Raw genomic sequence first — 22,359 nt, 5'->3', positions numbered from 1 at the left:
TATTTATTAAGGGGAAACGTGAATCCCCTTGGGGAAGTTTCACTAGAAAAAGACAATTCATAAAGGCTAGAATGTTTGCAATTTTAACAATTTAAAATGTGAAAACAATGCCACAAAAATAACCTGTCTTGTTCTAGAAAGAAAGGATACATAGAAATTAATGTTAAAATCAGAATAATGTGACTGTATTAATATTAAAAAAAAAAGAGCTGCCACACATCTGTAGGTTTATTCACATTTTTAAAACATGAAAGATATTTATTAGCACGTTCATGCCCATAATCTAATTTGGACTTAGTTATTTTTATAGCATGCTGCATATTTGCACATAATAATACAGTTAAATAACTATTAAGAGTTCTGTTTTCCCTAGAATCCTTAGCTACTAGCTACAGTTAATTACAAAGCACATCAGAAATTACAAATCTCGGGACAGCAATGTTCAATTATAAATAAACAGTGAACAGAACATGCTAGTTTTTGATTTCTAAGCCAGCCTCGAGTTATAATACATTAATCAAAAACCACACCAAAGCTTTTGTCATAAATGTTTTGGCAGGGTTCAGTTTTGAGATGTTCTGCATTATATTGAGAGGTAACTACACAAAGCAGTTCAACTGAACTTAATTTTAAGCATAATCATACATATATATTTACAAATTTACTATGAAAGTCTGTTACAAAACCTATTCATTCCAAAAGAGGTTTTCATACTGAGAAAAGCGCTATATAAATGTAATGAATTATTATTATTATTCCTTCTATTCAAATATAAAAACATGTAATACAGATCTTAATATAAATATAATAAATATACAGCTTTGTTTTATTTAGAGAAATACTATCTGAAAAACAATTAATAAAACAAGTATGCTTTATAAATGATATTTTATGATTAGTTTTTCCATGTTTTATGAACATGGCTTGTTGAAAATTACAAGCTCACATACTGAAAGTGGAAAACACTAACAAACAATAAAAACATCATAAAAGTACTGTGTAAATTGTAAAGATGGGTTTTTAAAGATTGCATACAATTTTCTTACCGTAACTCTTTCATATAAAAAAAAAAAACACCCTAGAAATGCCTGCGCATTTAACCTTATTTTTACCATTAAAATTAAATTTCTCTGTTAACTAACAGCATGTCTGAGATAAGGCCCAAGTCTTTATTCTGAACTTTAACTCTACTAGAAGGCCTCAAAAGCCACCCATTTATCACATGACTCGGTATGAACTCGGTAGGAACTTCCTGTAAAAAAACTATCCCCTTTTTATTATTTGATATCCTGCACAGTTCAGTTTGCAGATCAAACCTGCCTACAAATGGCATTATGCAAGAATTTCTAACAGCTGCTTTTAAATTGCAAGCACTTAGGTTAGTGTCACTCTAAAACATGTTTATTCAATATAGTGCAGGCTAACTTAACAATAAACAGCTTCTGATAATAACATCTAGAATGAAAGATATGGATGACATACTGTCCATATTTAGAATGATATAGGAATATATTTTCTCAAAACATGAGTTTTAGTAGTTATAAATCAACTAATATAGCAGATTTAATTTCACTGAATGTTACCTGCACACTAACAGCGTGGAATATTTGTGCTGCTTGCAGGAGTGTTAGAATTGTTCCATCTCCATGAAATAAACAGCACTGATCCCATAACTATTTTTCAAACTCTAAAACACAGCACCCATTAAGAGTCATAAAATAAGACATATTTTTTACATTTGTCAAAATATGACAAACCTAATGCCTCCCTGTTCAATTAAAGTACTAATAATGAAAGGCATTTACTATTTCCATATAGTACATACTGACATCTTTAAACATGCCTAAGCATATTTAGCCTGAATAGATTTTAAAAATTCCAGAAAAAGCAAAATGTATAATGAATAAGGTTGCCAAATCCAGAGACCCAGTTTCCAGAACAGGTAGTGTGGAGTTTGTACATTTCACCCATATTTTGGAAGATTTTCCATGTGTAATCCAGTTTCAACCTACACCTAAAAGTCAGCAGCAGGCAGCGTGGTATGGTAGTTAAGGCTTTGGATTTCAAACCATGAGACTGTGGGTTCACATCCCACCACTGACACTGTGTGACCCTGAGCAAGTCATTTCACCCTCATGTGCTCCAATTGGAAAAACAAAAGAAATGTAACCAATTGTATCTCAAATGTTGTAAGTCACTTTGGATAAAACCGTTGGCCGAATAAATAAATGTAAATGTATATTATAAGAAACACTAAAGAGACCTGGTATTAGATAGTGTGCGCAATGTGATGCACTGTTGTCCAATTCTAGACAAACTGTGTGTATGAAAAATGAACAAAAAACTACAGATAGCAAAAACGTGTTTGATCAATGTTTTACAGTACAGCAACCTGTATTCTAGGGCATTCTGCTCCGTTTACTCATTCACAGAATACACCCTTGCTATACCATGTTACCAGTTAGTGCTAGTGGTTTACAAAAATGGACCAATTGTACCTTTTGGATGCAACTATTGTTCAGAAATGTCCGAGGACTGTGGGTGGGTAACTTATGGCTACTCAGTAGGTGAGAAATCTGACAGCTGTACCACTGCACTTGCTTGATATTTTAAATTGGGCAAAAAATTATTAAATTTCTTTCTATCCAATACTGAAATAAAACGGGTAACTGAAGCAAACTAAAAAAAATATAAATATGACCGTTTGCTGAATATTTAGGAAATTCTCTCAAATATTTAATAGACAAAACAGTCTTTGCATCTAAAAAATATCAAATGCTGGCATTATATAGACCACAGTGGCCTGAGAAATTAATCAACATCTTTTTCTCCAATTCAAATAATTAAGACATTTTGTAATTTATTAGATTAGATAATAGATGGACATGAAATATATGCTGACATGATCTATCAGAGTTAGCACTGACTCTGGGTTCTCTGTTTCATGCATCTTGCCTGAAAACTGAGAAGACAATACAACAGACACTGACCACTTAATTTTGATTTATACTCATCTCAAGGGACCAGCCTTTACGGGAGAGGGTGGAGCAGGGAAAAGAATGTTAGACTGTTTAGACAAAGCTACTGCTCTAGTGTAATGGCTTTTGTTTATAATGCCTTATTTTATTTTACTTCAATTTTATTCTGATGTCATATTGTATTGATTAGTTTTAAATCTATTGTGTACTAAATGGCTTTGTGACACTTCATTCTGTAAAAAGCTTCAAAGTTGACTAGAGCTTGACAAGTTTTTTCCAGAGTATATATAGCTAAAATTATTTGTTTGATACATGTCCATATTGAAGCAGTTAGTATTCCACTCTCCATTAGCCACTTAAAGAAATTAACACACTAGTTTTTTGGCTTTTAAAAGCCCATCCAACCCCTCCTCCAATTAGAAAGCCTTACACAAAGGCAGCTCACCAAGCATCCATTAAAGTGACCCTCAGCTGGTAGCCTTAAAGAACCTCTGGGAATAAACTAATGACATGATTTTTTTTTTTAAACAATTATTGGATTTTTAGCAAGACAATAGTTATCTTACTATGTCAAGACCTGCTTTTAAGTGGCCTTATAAGAAAAACTGAAGTTTACACGCATAAAATTACAACACATTAAATATTTTCTAGTAAACACCTTCATATAAAAGCATACTGAAAGGTTTTAAAACGATATTACATGCAAAAATTTTAAAAGATCTAAAAGAATTTTATGTACAATTAGTCAAAGCCTTCCAAATAATTTGCAAAGACACATACATGGCAGTAGGCATCTTTACTGTACATCTGAATTATGCATTTTGCATAGGTTGAAAGCATAAATCATCTGTAAGCAGAGGTTAAGCAAGTAAAGTATGACTGAAAGTAAGAACAAAAAGAAACTGGCACTGTAATACACTTGCTGTATTCAATAACCTTATGCTGTTGGGAGACTACACGTCTTGCAGTTCTCTCATCTTTAGCTGACAACACAAAAGCTTGAACATGGTGCACTGCTCCATTTCATCTCACAGAATATTTTCAAAGTCATTGCGTGCTAAGCAAAAAACTAAACTGCTTATAATATTTTCAGTTATCTATTTATTTTTATAACCCACATTTCCCCCAGAAAATGTAACATTTATTTATCAACCAATGAAGATATCCTTGAATTAAAAAAAACATGAAAATGTGATTATAAAAGAAATAGTTTCAGCTCTAAAGTTTAAGACAAGAGAAACACCAGTATATAGCACTTTTTGATAATACTGACCACTCCTTTATTGATTTAGATAATACTGCAAAATTTAATCCAGCAGAAAAAAAATGTGCTAACACAGCCATATGAAAGGTTCAATGTAAACAATTCAGTGTCCATTACGAAGTCTCATTTCCCACTCATTATTCCTCTTCAGATAATTGAAAACTATAATAGTACATATAAATATCTGTCAAACAAGCAAAAAATTGTATTATGGGATTTCCATGATACAGACGTTACCGAGCAATAATAAATTGCATTTACATGATGCTGATATAAGAGAAAAGAAAACACAACACACACATACACATATAAAAACAAAATTTGCATGTTTTCAAAAGAAAAAAAAAACTGTCCAATTACAAGTTCCTTCAAAATTAATCAATACACCCTAATTTGTATTTAAGCAGTAGTGAACGGAATGTATACATATGTAATCAAATCTACTACACCAGCAGAAAAAAAAAGGACAAAGCATCTCTAACAAATGATTCAAGAATTGGTATTTACCTGATTTTAGATACGAATCTTCATTTCTCACACTTTCAATTATGTTGCTTGCTAAAACACACCAAGGCTTTATTACCCTGGCAACCGCCTCAAGATAAAACACTGATGATAAAACAGTAAAAAAATATGTTTCTCAGACAAGAGCATCTGGGTGCCTGTGCAATTCTGTGACCTTCCTTCAGATGATGAGGAAAGCTGTGTCACTGCTGAATAAACATCAGGGAGCAGCCCATTTCACAAAAGGAGGGGGAACCAGGCTGCTCAAGGCCGGTATCACAATACAATGCAATACAACAAACCAGAAACCGGGGTGGAGGCAACTTGTGCCGGCCTTATTGTAATCAAATAGAGAGTAGGAAATAAAGACAGAAGCACCTGTTTAAATTTAAACAATTCCTGATTCATAAGATGAAAACTAACCCATACCAGGTACAGTATATCTAAATAACAGAATAAAAAAAATTAAAATACAAACAAAACCTACACCTGCACAACTATCAATAAATTTATTTTGTAGCACTGACCACATTCTTCATGGTTTTGACTGAAATAGTCACATCTAGTATGATTATTAACGTATTTTGAGTACTTAAAACTAAAAATATTAAAAAGCCTTCTCATTAGCAGAAAGTATAACCATTAAATGATATTATGAACAATTAAATTATGTACATAGTAAAAATATCACAGCAACACAAGGCTAGAATATTCTAAAAATCACAAATATAGAGACAATATCTAGACATTTCCATCTGCCAATATTATTTAAATTTGACTAAGAAGAGCTCGTAACATTAGGACGCGTGAATACTAATCATTTTTATGCTCTCTCTTTGGTTTGTACAAAAAGCACCCATTTACTTACAATCGCCATCAAACACAACTTTACATGCCTACTTGTAAATCAAGTGCCCCACATGTTTTAAGCCAGTATTGGGTCAATCTACGTAAAATGAAGAGAGGCCTCCCTAATAACCATCACTGATTTGTTTCTTACTTTATGGAAATATTGTTGTTGTACCCAAGAAACTAGTGTGCCAGATTTCAGGCTTGTATCATCTTTTTAAGAAATGGAGGCTTTAACAAGGGGATGTTGTCTAGTGCTGGGCGGTATACTGGTTCATATCAAAAACTGTTTATTTTTGTTATGATATGGATTTTTCTTATACAGCAACGCCGGTTTAAACAGCCTAAACAACGTTCGGAACGTGGTGAAGCGGGAAACTGTTTAAGGGGGAACCTTTTTCACTGCTGCACCGCTAAACATGAATGCAACGGAGTACATGCGTTAGTGGAGGTATTGAACGGTGAAAACGGACAGAGAACATTCTGAAAGCTGTAGCACATGATAAAGTTGAACATGATGACACAGAAGAACTTTTGCAGAAAAAAGGAGTGTCTGTTGTCTGTAGATACTTTGGATGTGGACCATTATGTTCAAATATGTGAATACTGTTTCTATACTACTGGATAGTACTGCAAGCCAAGTTGTACTTGTTTTATTTTTTTTTTCAATGCTGTGTAATAGTGTGATGACATTTTGAATTTATTCTCGACATTTCCACTTTAATCTCGACGCTTATGACGAGATTAAAGTCGACATATTGACTTTATTCTCGTAATTTGTCATTAAAGTAGAACATCGTAAATTAAACTTCATCCTAAACACAAATCATCTAATGTGCTACATTAACGTATGACGGGGTTTGAGAAAATCTAGTAAATTAAACATTGATTTTAGGATGAAGTTTAGTTTACGACATTCTACTTCAATGACAAAATAAACTATGAGAATTACGCGGAAATGTCGACTTTAATCTCGACATATAGTTTTTTTATCTTCACTGTGTCCGTATTTTTTTTTTCTTCACCGTGGCCCTAATACGCTTTTGTAGGGCTATACCACAAATAGCATTATAAATGCAAGTTGCAGTTTTATTATTTATGTATATAGCTTAGCTTGAAGCAAAGACCATATTTATACAGTTTGCCTTAATGATGGTTCAGTTGGTAAAGATGTCATCACCAAGTTGCACTTATTTTATTTTTATTTGGTGAATACTTTGTAATGCACCTGGGCTTTAAAAATAATTAATAATTCTTTGCATTTATATAGCGCTTTTCTCACTACTCAAAGTGATCAGCAATTGCAGGTTAAGGGCCTTGCTCAAGGGCCCAACAGAGCAGAGTCCCTATTGGCATTTACGGGATTCGAACCGGCAACCTTCCGATTGCCAGTGCAGATCCCTAACCTCAGAGCCACCACTCCACCAGCTTTGAAGTCTTGGAATATTTAGTAGAATATTTATTAGTTTAAATATTATGCAGTTTAATGATGGTAAAGTTGTTTAAAAAGTCACTTTAACGTGTCAGTGGACAGAGATTGTTAACATTAACAAGTGTAGTTGGTTTACAAAAAATATTTACTATTATTCCTTTTCTAAGACATGTTCAGTGCAATACAACTTTTGACAAGCAGCTCTGGATATTTTACTAAGTCTAAAATGCCTCTTTGGATGGTTGAAAATATGTAGTTTAAGTTGTTTTCAAACTTTGTTCAATAAAAAGGCTCTTTTGGCTATCTGTCATGCAATGCAATTCCTTCACTTCATTAGTGCCACCACCTTGAAAACTACCACTTTATGGGGCCATGCAAACCTGTATTAATACTTGTGTGCACATTAAAATGTTTTTTTGTACAATGTACAGTTCTCATGACAGTGGAATAGGTTATTCTTAGCCAGTAACTGCAGTGGAAAATGTGGTTAACATCCACTCATGCATGGGAAAAAAATACTGTCCAATACCGTGAAACCGATATAATTTTGAAAAATACCGTGATATAGAATTTTGGTCATACCGCCCAGCACTAACATTGCCCCATCTTCACTCTAAAAATGAGTGCTGCTCATAAAAAAAATGTAAAGCAATAAGTCATAACTTTTAAAATGTTATTGATAAATAAATTAGATATCTTAAACTTCTAAAATAGATGGTCCACAGCTGCATTTCTGGCATTCTGAGAACTGTATTAAAAATGTTTTTTTTGTGCTTCTGAGACACTTTTGGCCCGTATATCTCCACATTAAACAACATCAGATCTTTTTGAGTATAAATACAAAATGTAAAATATGGATGTGCAGTTTGTAATGTGGGTGCATTATCTGGAAATGAAAAAACTGTCAGGCTGTATTCTAAGTAGGCCCATAAGTATACTTGATGGGTGACTTCAATATTTACATAGACTAGGGGACTTAGCCATTTGCTCACTTCACTCACCAACTCCCCTGACTATGCTACGCACCAGCAACTTCATATCTCTGCCACTTACAAACAACAAAACTTTTCATTCTCGTGAATAGGCCTCTTCATAGGGAAGAAACACTGCTTTTCCCTGATGGCAACACGAATTAGATGATCTACAAGTCTCTGACTTAAAGGTTAAATCCGAACAATATCTACATACTTCTGTCATATAACCTATGTCCATATATTTGATCTCTTTTCGCTTTTACCTTTTCATCAATATCACACTGAATTTTGATTCCGTGTTTGGAATTACATTGTGACAACGCAACGTATAACTGCCCGTGAGTGAATATCGCTTCTTTCTCTCTACATGAATTGTGCCTGACAATAGCATTCACACAAATGAGAAATGTTTGAACTGTGTGCGTGGTTATAAATATTTTAGATGTGGGCAGGACTTTTCCAAATCTCTCTGCATAAAGTCTTGTCTTGAGGGGCCTGAAATTTTCTCATGGGATTTCATTTTCACCAAACAACCAATCTTTTAATTCTCGCAGAAATGGCACTTCATTGGGAAGAAACACTACTTTTCCCTGAGGGCAACACGAATTAGGCGATTTACAAGTCTGACTTATTTAAATCCGAACAATATATTCAACCTCTTTTCACTGTTCCGTTATTTCACTGAGTAATAATTTCTGTGTGTTTGCACTAATGCGACCTTTACTATCATTTTTTTGAGACTTTCGAATTTTAGTACTTCCATTATCTCTAACCTGCGCTACATGTGTATCGTGCCAATGTTTCTGAATTCTTTACGATGTTCTACTTTGCCATCTACTCTTTGTCTTTTATTTCCGGCCCTGGGCGTGGTTAAATCTCTTGACACAAAGTCTCGTCTCGCGGGACATTAAAGTATCTCTCTGAAAAAGTCACATCTCGTCACAGGATAAAAAGTCTTGTCTCCCAATATTTTTTTTATTATAAATAAAGAGATATACAAACTGGCACCAGCAGCAAAAGGTTTTCTATCTTGGCTCGACTCAATTTCAAAATCATAAGACATTATCAAGACTCAGGATTACTTACATATTCATTGATTAATAAGACTGCTTTGAATACACCATGTTTAACATCAGACAATGCAAACCATGAAATGATCTGCCTGCTACTTTTAGCAATGTCCATTTTTATAGTATATAAATTCAGACTGAAGTCCTATTACACTAGAAATGCACAGACTGTTGTTTCAAAGAAGCATCATCGACTAAGATGATTTTAAGACAAAATTTTCCAGGAATGTTTGTTTTACTTCACTTCACTACCAACTGAAAATATATCCAGCAGGTGTGACTTCTTCTATATTGATAAATGCGCCTTTTATCCATAATATGATGTCTCGTAATCTCCTCCGTTGATAGCACAGGATATAAATTCTATAGACTTTTTGTTTAATTTAGTATACAAATATCCGTATGCAAATGTGGCATGGTTTGCATTAATAAGTTACTGAAAAGACATCCACAATTATGTGAAAAAGCAAGAAGACCCCCTTTCAATTCTATGCTTTTACTTATGAGATTAAAACTAAGACTTACCTAATTCCTTGACAAGTGCTACACTGAGATACATCTCACATCTGTTAATGGACACCAAATAACAGATTTGGGTCTGTCACTAATTATTAGTCTCAAATAAATCAACAAGAGGAATCCAAATGTAAAAAGGGCATTTTCAACATATGATGCAATGTGGGTGATTCAGTAGCTCCAAGAATAAACATCAGCAGCAGTACCTGGAAGTAATCATTTAATCTTCTCTATCATACTGAAAGAATTCTGACCCATTCCTCCACACAATGGTTCAACAGTTCATTATTATTTAAAGTCATCGGTTTACGCAAAGCTCTCTTAAGGTCCCTTGCCCTCATCTTCTTCAAATAAAGAATAAACCAAACTTAATGTGTTGAAAAAACATTAAGATATTTTTCAAATCTGAAAATGTAAATATGGAAACAGAGGTTATTTAAAAGGAGGAAACAATGAATACCTTACAATATAACTAGTGTTAAACGTGCAAATTCTTGACATGCACATAACCAAACGTTAACTTGTGATGCAGAGAAACTATGCTTAACACAAGCAGTATTGTCAACTACAAATAATGAGATCTGGGAGTATTAAACATTAGATAAATGTTTTATGTACAGTATATACCAAAAAACTACTAAGTGAGCCAAGGCTAGTCCTGTTAGAAAGCAGTTATTTACTTTTTTGTCCCCTTTTTCTTAGAGCAGAGAGCTCTGAAAGGATTTAAACTTGGCAGGCAGATGCTATTGCAGACTGTCTGGCCGAAGTCCATTCTGCATCATAAGACTTTCAGCTGCTGCCCATAAAGAGAAACCAGAAGAAAACAATAGGTGCCTTAATGTGGACGGGCACAGACATGGACTGCAGACTAATAACAATGGGCTTTAAAACACATCAAACCATTCTTTTGATTTCTTTAGCACTAGTCTAGTTATGAAAGGTTTAAATAATGTAACCTCAAAAAGAAAAAGCATACATATTTGAAGAGATCTCACTCAATTTCAGACTAAAAAATTCTTGTTCTCATGCATTTTTACTTGTACATCTCAAATATTCCACAAGAACTATCCTATAATCCTGTACTACAAATTCAATATATAAGACTATAAAGTTGCTAAGAACTGAATAGTAAGTGGCTTTGAGGAAGAATAAGCACATACTATTACCGGTATTAATTAAACTACACAAAATAAATGTAATTTATAAAAAATACAGTGGAACCTCGGTTTGCGAGCATAATTTGTTCCAGAAACGTGCTCGCAATCCAAAGCACTCGTATATCAAAGTGAATTTCCCCATAAGAAATAATGGAAACTCAGATGATTTGTTCCACAACCCAAAACTATTCATATAAAAACGATTAATACAAAATATAAAGAAAAAAATACATAAAACAAATTAACCTGCACTTTACCTTTGAAAAGAATCATGGCTGGTGTGAGTGAGTTTCTAAACTCTTGTGGGATTCCACCCAACAGGATGACACGCGGAAGAGCGTCCCAAAGCAATCGCAGTCTCCCAGCGCTGTAGCAGTTTGCCATAAAAGCGAATCCGAAAAGATTGCGGACATGCTATAAGCGCCTGCCGTCGATGGGTGATACAAGGAACAAGGAACATTATAAATGTGCAGGGCACAGTATTACTTGGCCATGACCCTGCCTGACTGCTGTGTCTGTGTATAGGAGAGCGGCAGATCCCGCTACAATAAATAACCGCACTGTTGCTGTTTCAAGCTGAATAAAGCTGGTGTTGCTAAAGTACTGAGACTCAGCTTCGTGTTTTGGGGTGCAAGACGGGGACTCGCACGTCACAGCACACACACACACACACACACACACACACACACACACACAGTCACGATGCTGTAGTAAACAGTATGCGCTCGTAAGGATGTTGACTATATGAGTGAGGCATGCCGACTCAGACGGGGAATAGGAGACGATTGCCCACAATCCCACAGCGAGAGAGAGAGAGAGAGAGAGAGAGAGAAGAACCATCAGCTCAGTTGTGATCACATGACGCTCAGCAGACAAAGCGTATACATACTACTCGTATTGCAAGACCTCACTCGTTTATCAAGTCAAAATTTATTAAAAAATTTTAGCTCGTCTTGCAAAACACTCGTAAACCAAGTTACTCGGAAACTGAGGTTCCACTGTATATGCAAATATGTACTGTTTTCCAAATTATACACAAATGAAAAACATCACAAAATTAATTGTCAATACAATAAATATAACTCAGCTGACAATTTTAAGTTTATTATGCAAACTATTAAAGCTATTAAACTTTCATAAATTACTATATACTTCAAGCATTTAGTACTGACTTACTGTGGCAAATAACTCAGTGAAACTATACAAGGTGACTAAATTAAAAAAAAAAAAAAAAAAGGCACTTACAAACTGACAGCTTATAGTCAAGATTTCTCAGATCAAACCTAAATTATCCCTATCCAACTTCAACACATTTTAACGCATACATTATGTAAAACATGGAGAAAATGTTTTTTAAATAATATAGACACATTGCGTGCAATTCCACTTATGGATAAACACACCATATTTAGGTACTTCATCATAATCTTATTAACAACTTGTGCAACATTAATCTGAATTATTAATGTGCATAAAATGAAAGCACTACTGCACATGAGGCAAATATTTTTTATTTTATAAATAGAATTTTTGAATTTCCCCAGAGGATTATTAAAGTTTATTTAATCTCATTTTCCAGGACACCTATTAAATGGTCTGCTGATAGTTACATGTGAATACCCCATTAACCAATAGGTAACAAACACAGGCAACATTTTTTCATGAACATGAATGAAATTTTTTTTTTTATTATTATTTTTATTATCAGAGTAACATCATTAGAATCAGCCTGCCACACTTTCACCTATAAGTAAATTAAACAAAGCATGGCTGAACCTGAAACCCACCTTCGCCTCTTGAAAAGTAAATAACAACAGGCTAGCTGGTCCAAAGGCAGGTGGCACAGTGTGTTCTGCAACTGGCCCTCCCTCAAAAAGCACAACAGCCTTCATATTTAGTAATACAACAAAAAAATCTAAACATTAAATTTTGAGCAGAGAATATTGAATGAATCAAGCAGAAAAAATCAATTAGTGGTTTAAAATACTATATGCAAATATTTTAATTGTATTAAATAACTAGCAAAATACCCGCGCTTCGCAGCGGAGAAGTAGTGTGTTAAAGAGGTTATGAAAAAGTAAAGGAAACATTTTAAAAATAACGTAACATGATTGTCAATGTAATTGTGTTGTCATTGTTATGAGTGTTGCTGTCATATATATATACATATACACATATACACACACATAGAGATATATTATATATACATATACACATATATTTTTTATATATATATTTTATATATATATATATTTTATATACATACATACATATACACACATAGATGCACTTACAATAACATAGAAATCAATATAAACAACATTAACATCATTATCATATGAGAATATGAAGTAATATATAAGAAGCACATTTCATATAAATATAAATTATTAAACAGTAAAATCTTCTTCTATAATTTGCTACCGTGGCTTTTCGTTGGTCTGTCCAGGATTTTAAATCACCTGTAGCTTGCAAACCGTTTCACCTATTGACTTGAAATGTGGTACACATATAATACGTCACGTCCGCTATCCGCTTTATGGGTGATGATTGTATTACTCTTTTTATGTTTATTTTATTTTAGAATCAACTCCTATCTGCGCACACCAGGGCGGCCGTGGGCAGATGCGTATGGTGTATTCACTCCATGTTATCGTGCATTGCGCTGTCACTGGTATTTTGATAAAAGAATTTGAACAATATATAAGAAGCGTATAAATTATTAAACAGTAAAACATTAACATTTAAGAAGTAAAGTTACATTGAGTACTACTGCAGTGCCTTCGGGTATACCTAATTTTTTCTTTGCCCATTACATGCTTAAATGTATACATTTTTTGGTGTACCTACCCGAGAACACGCGACATATAACCGACCGTGGGAGAAGCATGGATTTTAAACATGCGTTGAGTTCATCTGCTGGTCTCCCTCGTGGAATAACTGGTAATGTTTGACTAAAATCTACAGCGAGTAAAACGACATTACCTCCTTTTTTTTTTTTACGATCTCTGAGATGTTGCTTTTTTCGGATCAAGGCTTCATAAGCTCTTTTATGTTCCATGGTGTACTTAATAAGTACTAATTATCCCAAACCATCATCTTTGAATGTTGCAAGACTTTCGCCTTGTATGTAGATCGGGGTAATTACATTCAATGCATTCCTAGTCTGAATCACAATCTGATTGTATGGGTGGTTACCTGGCACTGTAGGGTTGCCACCCGTCCTTTAAAATACGGAATCGTGCCGCGTTTGAGAATGAAATTGCGCGTCCCGTTTTGAATCAATACTGGACGGGATTTATCCCGTATTTTTTTTATCATTTTTTTTTTTAAAGCAGCGTCTCATGCAAATCATCCCACACGCATTTTTTGAAGATGCCTCCTTTCCTACTTTTGATTGGGTAATACTTGATGTCATCGTTAGTTTGATTGGTGTTTTTAACTGTCCAGTGAGGAGGGCGTGTCTTTTAAGTACAGTCTGCAAAGTGTTGGCACTGAGATGTGGCGTCAGCGCCATAGGTGAAGCCCCTAACGTTGCGGTCAGCAAGTCGGCTAACATCCGCCATGTGCCGTCTTTCAGTTGCGAGAAGCAGATCATAGAATGGTTGAAACTGTTGCCCCTAATGTTGCGCCACGGCGTGTGGTTCGTTTATACCTCGTGTGTTCTCATTAAACTTTTATCTCGCGAATATGTTATTGCAATCCGCAGCGGGAGCGTTTCTATAAACTTAATTTAAACTTACGTTTTACACCGTGCTTTCTTTCCCTTATGAACATGCTTGTATGCTTAACTCGCTCCGTTCTCAATTGTTTAATTAATTTTTTGCTCTTAGCTGTTCGCGGCTCTTCCTCCATTTCCCCCTACTTCGTTCTTTTATCTCGCGAATATGTTATTGCAATCCTTAACGGGAGCGTTTCAATAAAGTGATTGAAAATAGTTTTGCATTTACCTTTTTAGTAAAAGGCGAGCTTTTAAGCCTGAGAAATCAGCCCGTAAATGCACACGTTTAATTGCACATGTGTTAATATGTATGGTTACACAGTATTAAAAGACAGTGAACAACGTCAGTTACCTTTGTTCCCGCGTTTGATAAAAGGTGAGCTTTTAAGCCTGAGAAATCACCCCGTAAATGCACACGTTTAATTGCACATGTGTTAATATGTATGCTTACACAGTATTAAAAGACAGTCAAAAATTAACGTCATTTACCTTCGTTCCCGCGTGTGACTCGTGCTGTAAATCTCTTCCTTGTTTTTAGTTCACGTGATTACGTAGGAGGCGTGATGACGCGATACGTGACTCCGCCTCCTCCATTACAGTGTATGGACAAAAAATATGTTCCAGTTATGACCATTACGCTTTGAATTTCGAAATGAAACCTGCCTAACTTTTGTAAGTAAGCTGTAAGGAATGAGCCTGCCAAATTTCAGCCTTCCACCTACACGGGAAGTTGGAGAATTAGTGATGAGTGAGTCAGTGAGTCAGTCAGTCAGTCAGTGAGGGCTTTGCCTTTTATTATTATAGATGAGCGATAGGGGGTTCATCCAAGTTGGTTTTTTAAGATAGTGGGAGAGGAAAAATCATGACTTAAAAATGAACTGGGATGCCTGCAACTCCATAGTAAAACTATCAGACACAACACAATATTATCATGCTAATAATATGATGTGGGTAACAGTGTGGCTTTTATTAAAGAAAGTAATATAAAACCATCAAGCAAAAAAAGAAAAAAGTCAAAATTATCCTTTATCTTTATCAATGATGACCTTATAAACCTATCTGTCTTATCTTAATGCATTCGGATATAACAAATGATTCAGTGATCACTTTAAAAAGAAAAAGCAGAAACTCTGTTAATACAGTTTAGTTTGTCTAACCTCACAGAAGGCTTAAAGCTTTAATTACTGTGCCATATTATAGTTACAAGTCACCAAAAGAACTGCACAGAAGGAGTATAGTCAAATAATTCAAACACAGAATATTTCAGCAGTTTTTATTTAAGGTTGTAACAACTTGTAACCTCAAAGAATCGTAAAATACTGATCAGCAAACCATCAACACCTTCAATTTCAAATGCACTTACAACAGTCAGATAAGTGTGTTAAAAGAAAAACAAACAAATCTAATCAACTAGAACGCATTTTTGAATTTACACTGGATGAGCATCATGTTGTTTTTAATTGAGCTTTCAAAGCTTAGGGGTTGCAGTGAAGGAATAGAACGGTCTACATCTGGAGAAGTTTCCACGGAATTCTCAATTACGTGTTCTTGCTTGACAATTTCTGAACACTTGTCTTTATTTTACATGTTTGCCAACCTAAGCATATCTTTAAAAGGTAGAATGTATTAACACTGCCAAAGATAGCACATTGTAATCACAAAATACAAGAGACTTCTTTAGAATTCTTGGAATAAACTAAATGATCACATGAGGCAGAGCTTTAGGCTGTTCCCCTGAAAACTCAAAAATGCCATACCGATCACTAGCAAATCATTACTTACAGGAAGACTAAGTAAGCATTGTTTTAGCATAATGCACTGTAATGAAATGTATAGTTAATGTACTCTAGAAATGCAGGTGGAAGAGCCTATGGTGTTTGATAATGGCGGACAGACCGCAGTTTGCGAGACTCAAACACTGTGTTTCTGATGTGGATGTGAGCAACACTGAAGCATCACAAGGAACAGTCCGGTCTCTTTTCTCATCATGCTGTACACCTCAGACTACAAACAGAACAGCAGGCCACGTTACTTGCAGAAATTATCAGACGATTCTGCACTTACGGGGTGTATTGATAAGGGGGTTGAGACACAGTACAGGGGTCAGGTGGACAAAGAATCATCTGCATATTAACAACAAAGGGACCGACTTGATTTTCGATGCACCAACGAGCCTTTACACCCGGTGACCCACAGTGGATGCAGAAATGATACAAATACTTAGGAGTCCACATCAATGACAGACTGTATTGGGCTCATGACACAAAGGAACTCTATAAGAAAGGGCAGAGCAGACTCTTCTTCCTTAGGAGACTGCAGTCCTTTAATGCGAGTAATAACATCCTTCTCATCTTCTACAAATCTGTGACGGCCAGTGTGTTTTTCTATGCTGTGGTGTGCTGGGCTGGTAACATCACTTCAAGAGAGGCCACCAAATGAACAAACTAATTAAAAGGGTAGGCTCAGTTAAGGGATGCACTCTGGGACCCCTTGAGGTCGAAGCAAATGAGAGAATGAAAACAAACCTGAGCACCATCGTGAACAATGCTGCACATCCTACCTCTAACACACTAACACTGAAGACTTTCAGCCAAAGAATCATTCAGCATATGTGTGTCAAGAAAAACTAGGGGGGCTCCTTTATACCAACGGCAAAATGTCTGCAAAATACCTCACTGGTTCTGGGACTGCCAAGAGAGAAGTTTTCTTTCTTTATAGTCATTTTGGTGTGTGTGTGTTTATAAACTTATTTATGCATCATTCCATGTCAAATCAGCCAATGGCTCACACACTTCGGACTATAAACATTCTGGAAATATGACCACTTGTACCCATGTTAGTCAGGACACCCTGTAGAATGTTTTGTACACCTTCTATTTTTTGAGACTGAAGTGCACGGGACCTTCTGGAAGAATCAGTTGATTTGACATGCAATGACCCTTATCTGTTTATTTAATAAGGTTCTAAAAAAGTTCAAATTTCAGCCTGAGGCCCAAATAAAGTTCTATCTATACTAATCTAAATCGGCTGGTGAGGCTGCTCATATTGTCTATTTACATTTTATGGACATTTCTGAATCATGTTTTCTTTGCTTTTTAAGCCCCAATAAAGTACCATGCGACACTGATATTTTAATCAACTTTTTCTTTAGATCATGGAATGTGAAACCAAAATGGAAGTGACACTGTTAGTGATAGACTCCACATCATACCTCTGTCATGTTAAAGTAATCAATTAAATAAACCAGCCTGCACAACAGAATGTTACGTACTTTAAGTGACTTACTGGTTTTGGTTTGTCTTTATCCTAATGACTGCAGACTCAAGAGCCTTATTCTCTCTCTGGATTGTGTTTTTCCCTCTCTTCTCTTTCTATCTAACCCTGACTTTAAAGTGTCCGTGAATTAGTACATTTTTTATTAGATTTAGAAGTTTCAAAGAGGTCACTTATAAACTCTCAATCTCTTTGACCTGATGAGAGTTGCAAGGGCAGCAGGTGGAGTTGGATCGACCAGGCCAACCTCTCCATCTCCATAACAAAAGTCACCAGGTTGTCTTATGGACCTTTATAAGTGAATCACACCAGGTATGCTTCCTGTTGAATGCATGTCCATGCCTCAGCTGGTACAGGGGCAGCTGAGCGACAGACAACTCGGTGACATCCTTTACCACTTAGGTTCAAAGAGAGATTTTTTTAATGATATTTAAATGACAACGTGATTTAAAATGTTGAAAATAAATTTATAAATGTTGAGAGTAAAGATATTCCTTAAGCCGTACTCGCAGGTCACCTTTTGTATTCTAAATAACGTTATCATACGATTAAAATCAATACAATTTATATAAAGGATTAGCAATTTTGGTTGCAGAAGATAATGTAAGATAGAGTTTGTTCCATCTGCAGAATAAAGTTCGTTCATCAATTATATAAATTTATTTTCAACATTTTTAATCACGTTGTCATTTAAATATAATTAAAAAATCTCTTTGAACCTAACTATTACGTAACTGGTAAAGGATGTCTCGCCAAGTTGTCTTTTCGCCGAGTTGACTGTTGCCCAGTTGAGCACTTGTACTCACAGTCTCATTCTTTTGGTAACTAACCAGAGCTCATGGTAGGGATGTAGATGTACAGCAGATGAACCAGAAAGCTGAATACTTACTGTTGCCCCTGCTTAACTACCACCATTTCTGGGAAACTAGTATAATGAGAGGAGCCATATAAGAAATATGGACTATTACTGATTAAAGCTATTTTTGCCATAACAATCCATAATTTGACACCTCACCCAGGAGCTGCAGGAATCCTATTCCTTTTTTAAGTGATTTATTATTATTTTTTAATTGACGTAGACCTTGTCTAGAACAGTATCAGCAGGCTCCATCACTGATGCCAGGCCTGTGGATGGTGTTCACCAGTGATCCCCTGGTATATCACCACTGGCTGACCAACACGGACCAGCAGCAGGACTCCGTTCAAACAAATGGGGTGGAAACACAACCTGCAAGATGCTTTATTTTTTTTTTTAAATAGGAAAAAGTTTCAATTACATATATAGATAATTGAATGTAGAGAAAAGCCAAGCAAAATGACCCCTTTTATTGGCTAACTAAAAAGATTACAATATGCAAGCTTTCGAGGCAACTCGGGCCCCTTCTTCAGGCAATGCCTCGAAAGCTTGTATATTGTAATCTTTTTAGTTAGCCAATAAAAGGGGTCATTTTGCTTGGCTTTTCTCTACATTCGTAATGGCTAACACGGTACAACACCCTAGTACTACAGATAATTGAATAAATTTACAGCTATTTTTGTGTTTAATGATATTGTAAACAGCAAGCTAGGCTTTTGAGGAGATGGGTAGGATATAAAAATATTTGAATTGAATATACCAATAAGATAAACATGGTTTAAAATCGTTTATTTAAAGAAAACCTCAAACCATCTAAACCATCAGCAGCCTTTAATCTATATCTAATAGTTATGTAAGTTTAATTTCTATTATTAAAATAACAACGCATTTATTTAATCAGAGATTGGTGACATCATTTATGTGTGTTCTGACCCACTTAATGTAATTTAAGGAGCCACTCAAACAGCACTGAGTGGAACACAACAGTCAACAATGGACCCTTCACCATGGAACACACACATTCAGTTATAGTGGGCCAAATTATGGCTGTGAATCCACCAAACCCAACTGGACCAAGAAAAGCTGGACTAACAGTCTAGGATGACAGCACGGACAGCTAGACTGGTGGCTCATTACTAAACTAGTTTTTTCCCTCTAAAAATATTGTAGTGGTGGAGACTGATCAAAAAAAAAAAACAGTCAAAAATGTCTGGAAAAGATTATTTTTCTTATGTGTTACCAAATATTATTAAAATATTTATAACTTAACTCCGGCATCAGTGTCTAGAACTCTAGCTATACCAGAACAAAAAAAAAATCACAACTTGCCACACCTTTTTTTCTTGAAATTTAGCACAAACTATACTTGTGGCTTTCTTTTCAGAGCTTTTTATAGCATCCAGTCAGTACACCGCCCTTACTACATCGGCTCACTTACCAGCTGTACAAAGAGAGCCAGCCCGCCATGAAGCGTTGTGCACTGTATGAAAGCAGCCTGGTGACACCCGAGTCTCATCAGTCAAGTCATGTTGCTCTGTTTTCTTTGTTTAGTTTGGCACACTTGTGCTCAAAGCTGAATAATTTTATTTAATTTTTTTTCTCGTTATTCCAGGAGTACAACCTTTCAACCTGGAGCAGCTAAACAAACATGGAGAACAAGCTAGAGGTTGCAGGTACTTGTGCAGTCTACCAAACCAGCACAGCTTCTGTTAATACTATTAACTTGCAAACAACTTTAAGTTTCATATTAAAAAAAAAAATGCTGCCTTTAATTATTGTTCTACAAATTCATTTTATCAGGTATACCAACAGGATTTTTTCATCAACATTAAAGCTGTCTCAAGTAAGATCATTTCCAGATGAAGAAATGAATACAATTTGAAAAGGAAATACATTTTTTAAAATAAAATTTAATTCTGTACACTACCTGTCAAATGTTTGGACACAGACATTTAACACTTTAACTTAAAAAGTGCACTAAAAAGTAAAAAAATAAGTCTCTCATATATTACTTGTAAAATAAAAGTGTGGGCACTTTTCATCAATCAACATTCAAAAAGCGTCCACGCTTTTAATTTACGAGTGATGTATGAGAGACTTATTTTTTTACTTTTTAGTACACTTTTTAACTTAATATAAGCATGGTTTTTAAAAAGTATTTTAATATATATATTTACTTTTTTAATTACAATTAATGTTTTAATGTTATGATTTATTCATGTTAATGCTTGTTGCTATAAATTTTTGAATTAAGTTTTTAAATTAATTTGAAGAGATGCGGCTGTTGAAAAGGACCCAAGGTGTTGGCCCATTTCTACTGCATTTCAGTCACCACAGGCTGAGCTCAGAGAATCAGAAGGCTACCATCTGAGAATGTAAGAGACTTTGAGAAATGTAAAATTGGATATATTGAATACTCCCATATTCACCTGATAGCACTGTAATCACTTCCACCTAAGGAGCTCTGTTACACCTTATTGGAGGAGCTGCTCGTCTAAAGATAGAAAGGGCAAAAGGGGCAAAGATCTGGAAAGAGTATAAAAGTAAGGTGGAAAGGATTCAATCCTGACCTAGCTCCACACGATGAGAAATGCTCAATTGCTTTTATATAAATTATAAGAACAGCCATTGAAATGTGGACTGAATTCCTGCACATTACTACCCAGGGAGAGAAGTTATATCATTCTGGCAACAGAAATGATTCACACTGTTACCAACATCTTCATGATAAAACATTATGAATGCTGCTGATTTCAAACAAGGAAACAATATATAATTTTTGAGGCTATTGTAAAGTAAGCATTTCACTATGTGTATGATTTGTATGTGACAAAGAAATAATGATGTGATATGAGAAACATCTATCAGCATGTTCCATGTGTGGATGCTACAAGTTAGACCTGCTCTTTTCAAATGTTAATGACTTTAGATATAAACATTTGGTTCAATATACAGTGCATCCGGAAAGTATTCACAGCGCATCCCTTTTTCCACATTTTGTTATGTTACAGCCTTATTCCAAAATGGATTAAATTCATTTTTTTCCTCAGAATTCTACACACAACACTCCATAATGACAACGTGAAAAAAGTTTACTTGAGGTTTTTGCAAATTTATTAAAAATAAAAAAACTGAGAAATCCCATGTACATAAGTATTCACAGCCTTTGCTCAATACTTTGTCAATGCACCTTTGGCAGCAATTACAGCCTCAAGTCTTTTTGAATATGATGCCACAAGCTTGGCACACCAATCCTTGGCCAGTTTCGCCCATTCCTCTTTGCAGTACCTCTCAAGCTCCATCAGGTTGGATGGGAAGCGTCGGTGCACAGCCATTTTAAGATCTCTCCAGAGATGTTCCATCAGATTCAAGTCTGGGCTCTGGCTGGGCCACTCAAGGACATTCACAGAGTTGTCCTGAAGCCACTCCTTTGATATCTTGGCTGTGTGCTTAGGGTCGTTGTCCTGCTGAAAGATGAACCGTCGCCCCAGTCTGAGGTCAAGAGTGCTCTGGAGCAGGTTTTCATCCAGGATGTCTCTGTACATTGCTGCAGTCATCTTTCCCTTTATCCTGACTAGTCTCCCAGTCCCTGCCGCTGAAAAACATCCCCACAGCATGATGCTGCCACCACCATGCTTCACTGTAGGGATGGTATTGGCCTGGTGATGAGCGGTGCCTGGTTTCCTCCAAACGTGACGCCTGGCATTCACACCAAAGAGTTCAATCTTTGTCTCATCAGACCAGAGAATTTTCTTTCTCATGGTC

The 22,359-nt window shown here is 35.4% G+C and overlaps 1 protein-coding gene across 5 annotated transcripts in view; it reads right to left on the bottom strand.

Annotated features, from left to right (window-relative positions):
- The window catches only part of LOC114666275 (kinesin light chain 1-like), a 109,873-nt gene that overhangs the window by 84,827 nt on the left and 2,687 nt on the right, over nt 1-22,359 (bottom strand). Inside the window, exon 1 of one of the 5 annotated variants that reach the window (XM_051919201.1) lies at nt 4,750-4,937. The exons of the other annotated variants lie outside the window; for them this stretch is intronic. The gene's annotated coding sequence lies outside the window, so the exon portion shown is untranslated. Of the gene's footprint in view, nt 1-4,749; nt 4,938-22,359 lie in introns of those variants that run through there. 5 annotated transcript variants of the gene reach the window in all.

The sequence above is a fragment of the Erpetoichthys calabaricus genome, chromosome 15, assembly GCF_900747795.2.
Source record: "Erpetoichthys calabaricus chromosome 15, fErpCal1.3, whole genome shotgun sequence".
NCBI classification, from domain to species: Eukaryota; Metazoa; Chordata; class Cladistia; order Polypteriformes; family Polypteridae; genus Erpetoichthys; species Erpetoichthys calabaricus.
The sequence above is the reverse complement of the archived record's forward strand: the minus strand, read 5'-3'. Positions and strand labels throughout refer to the sequence as shown.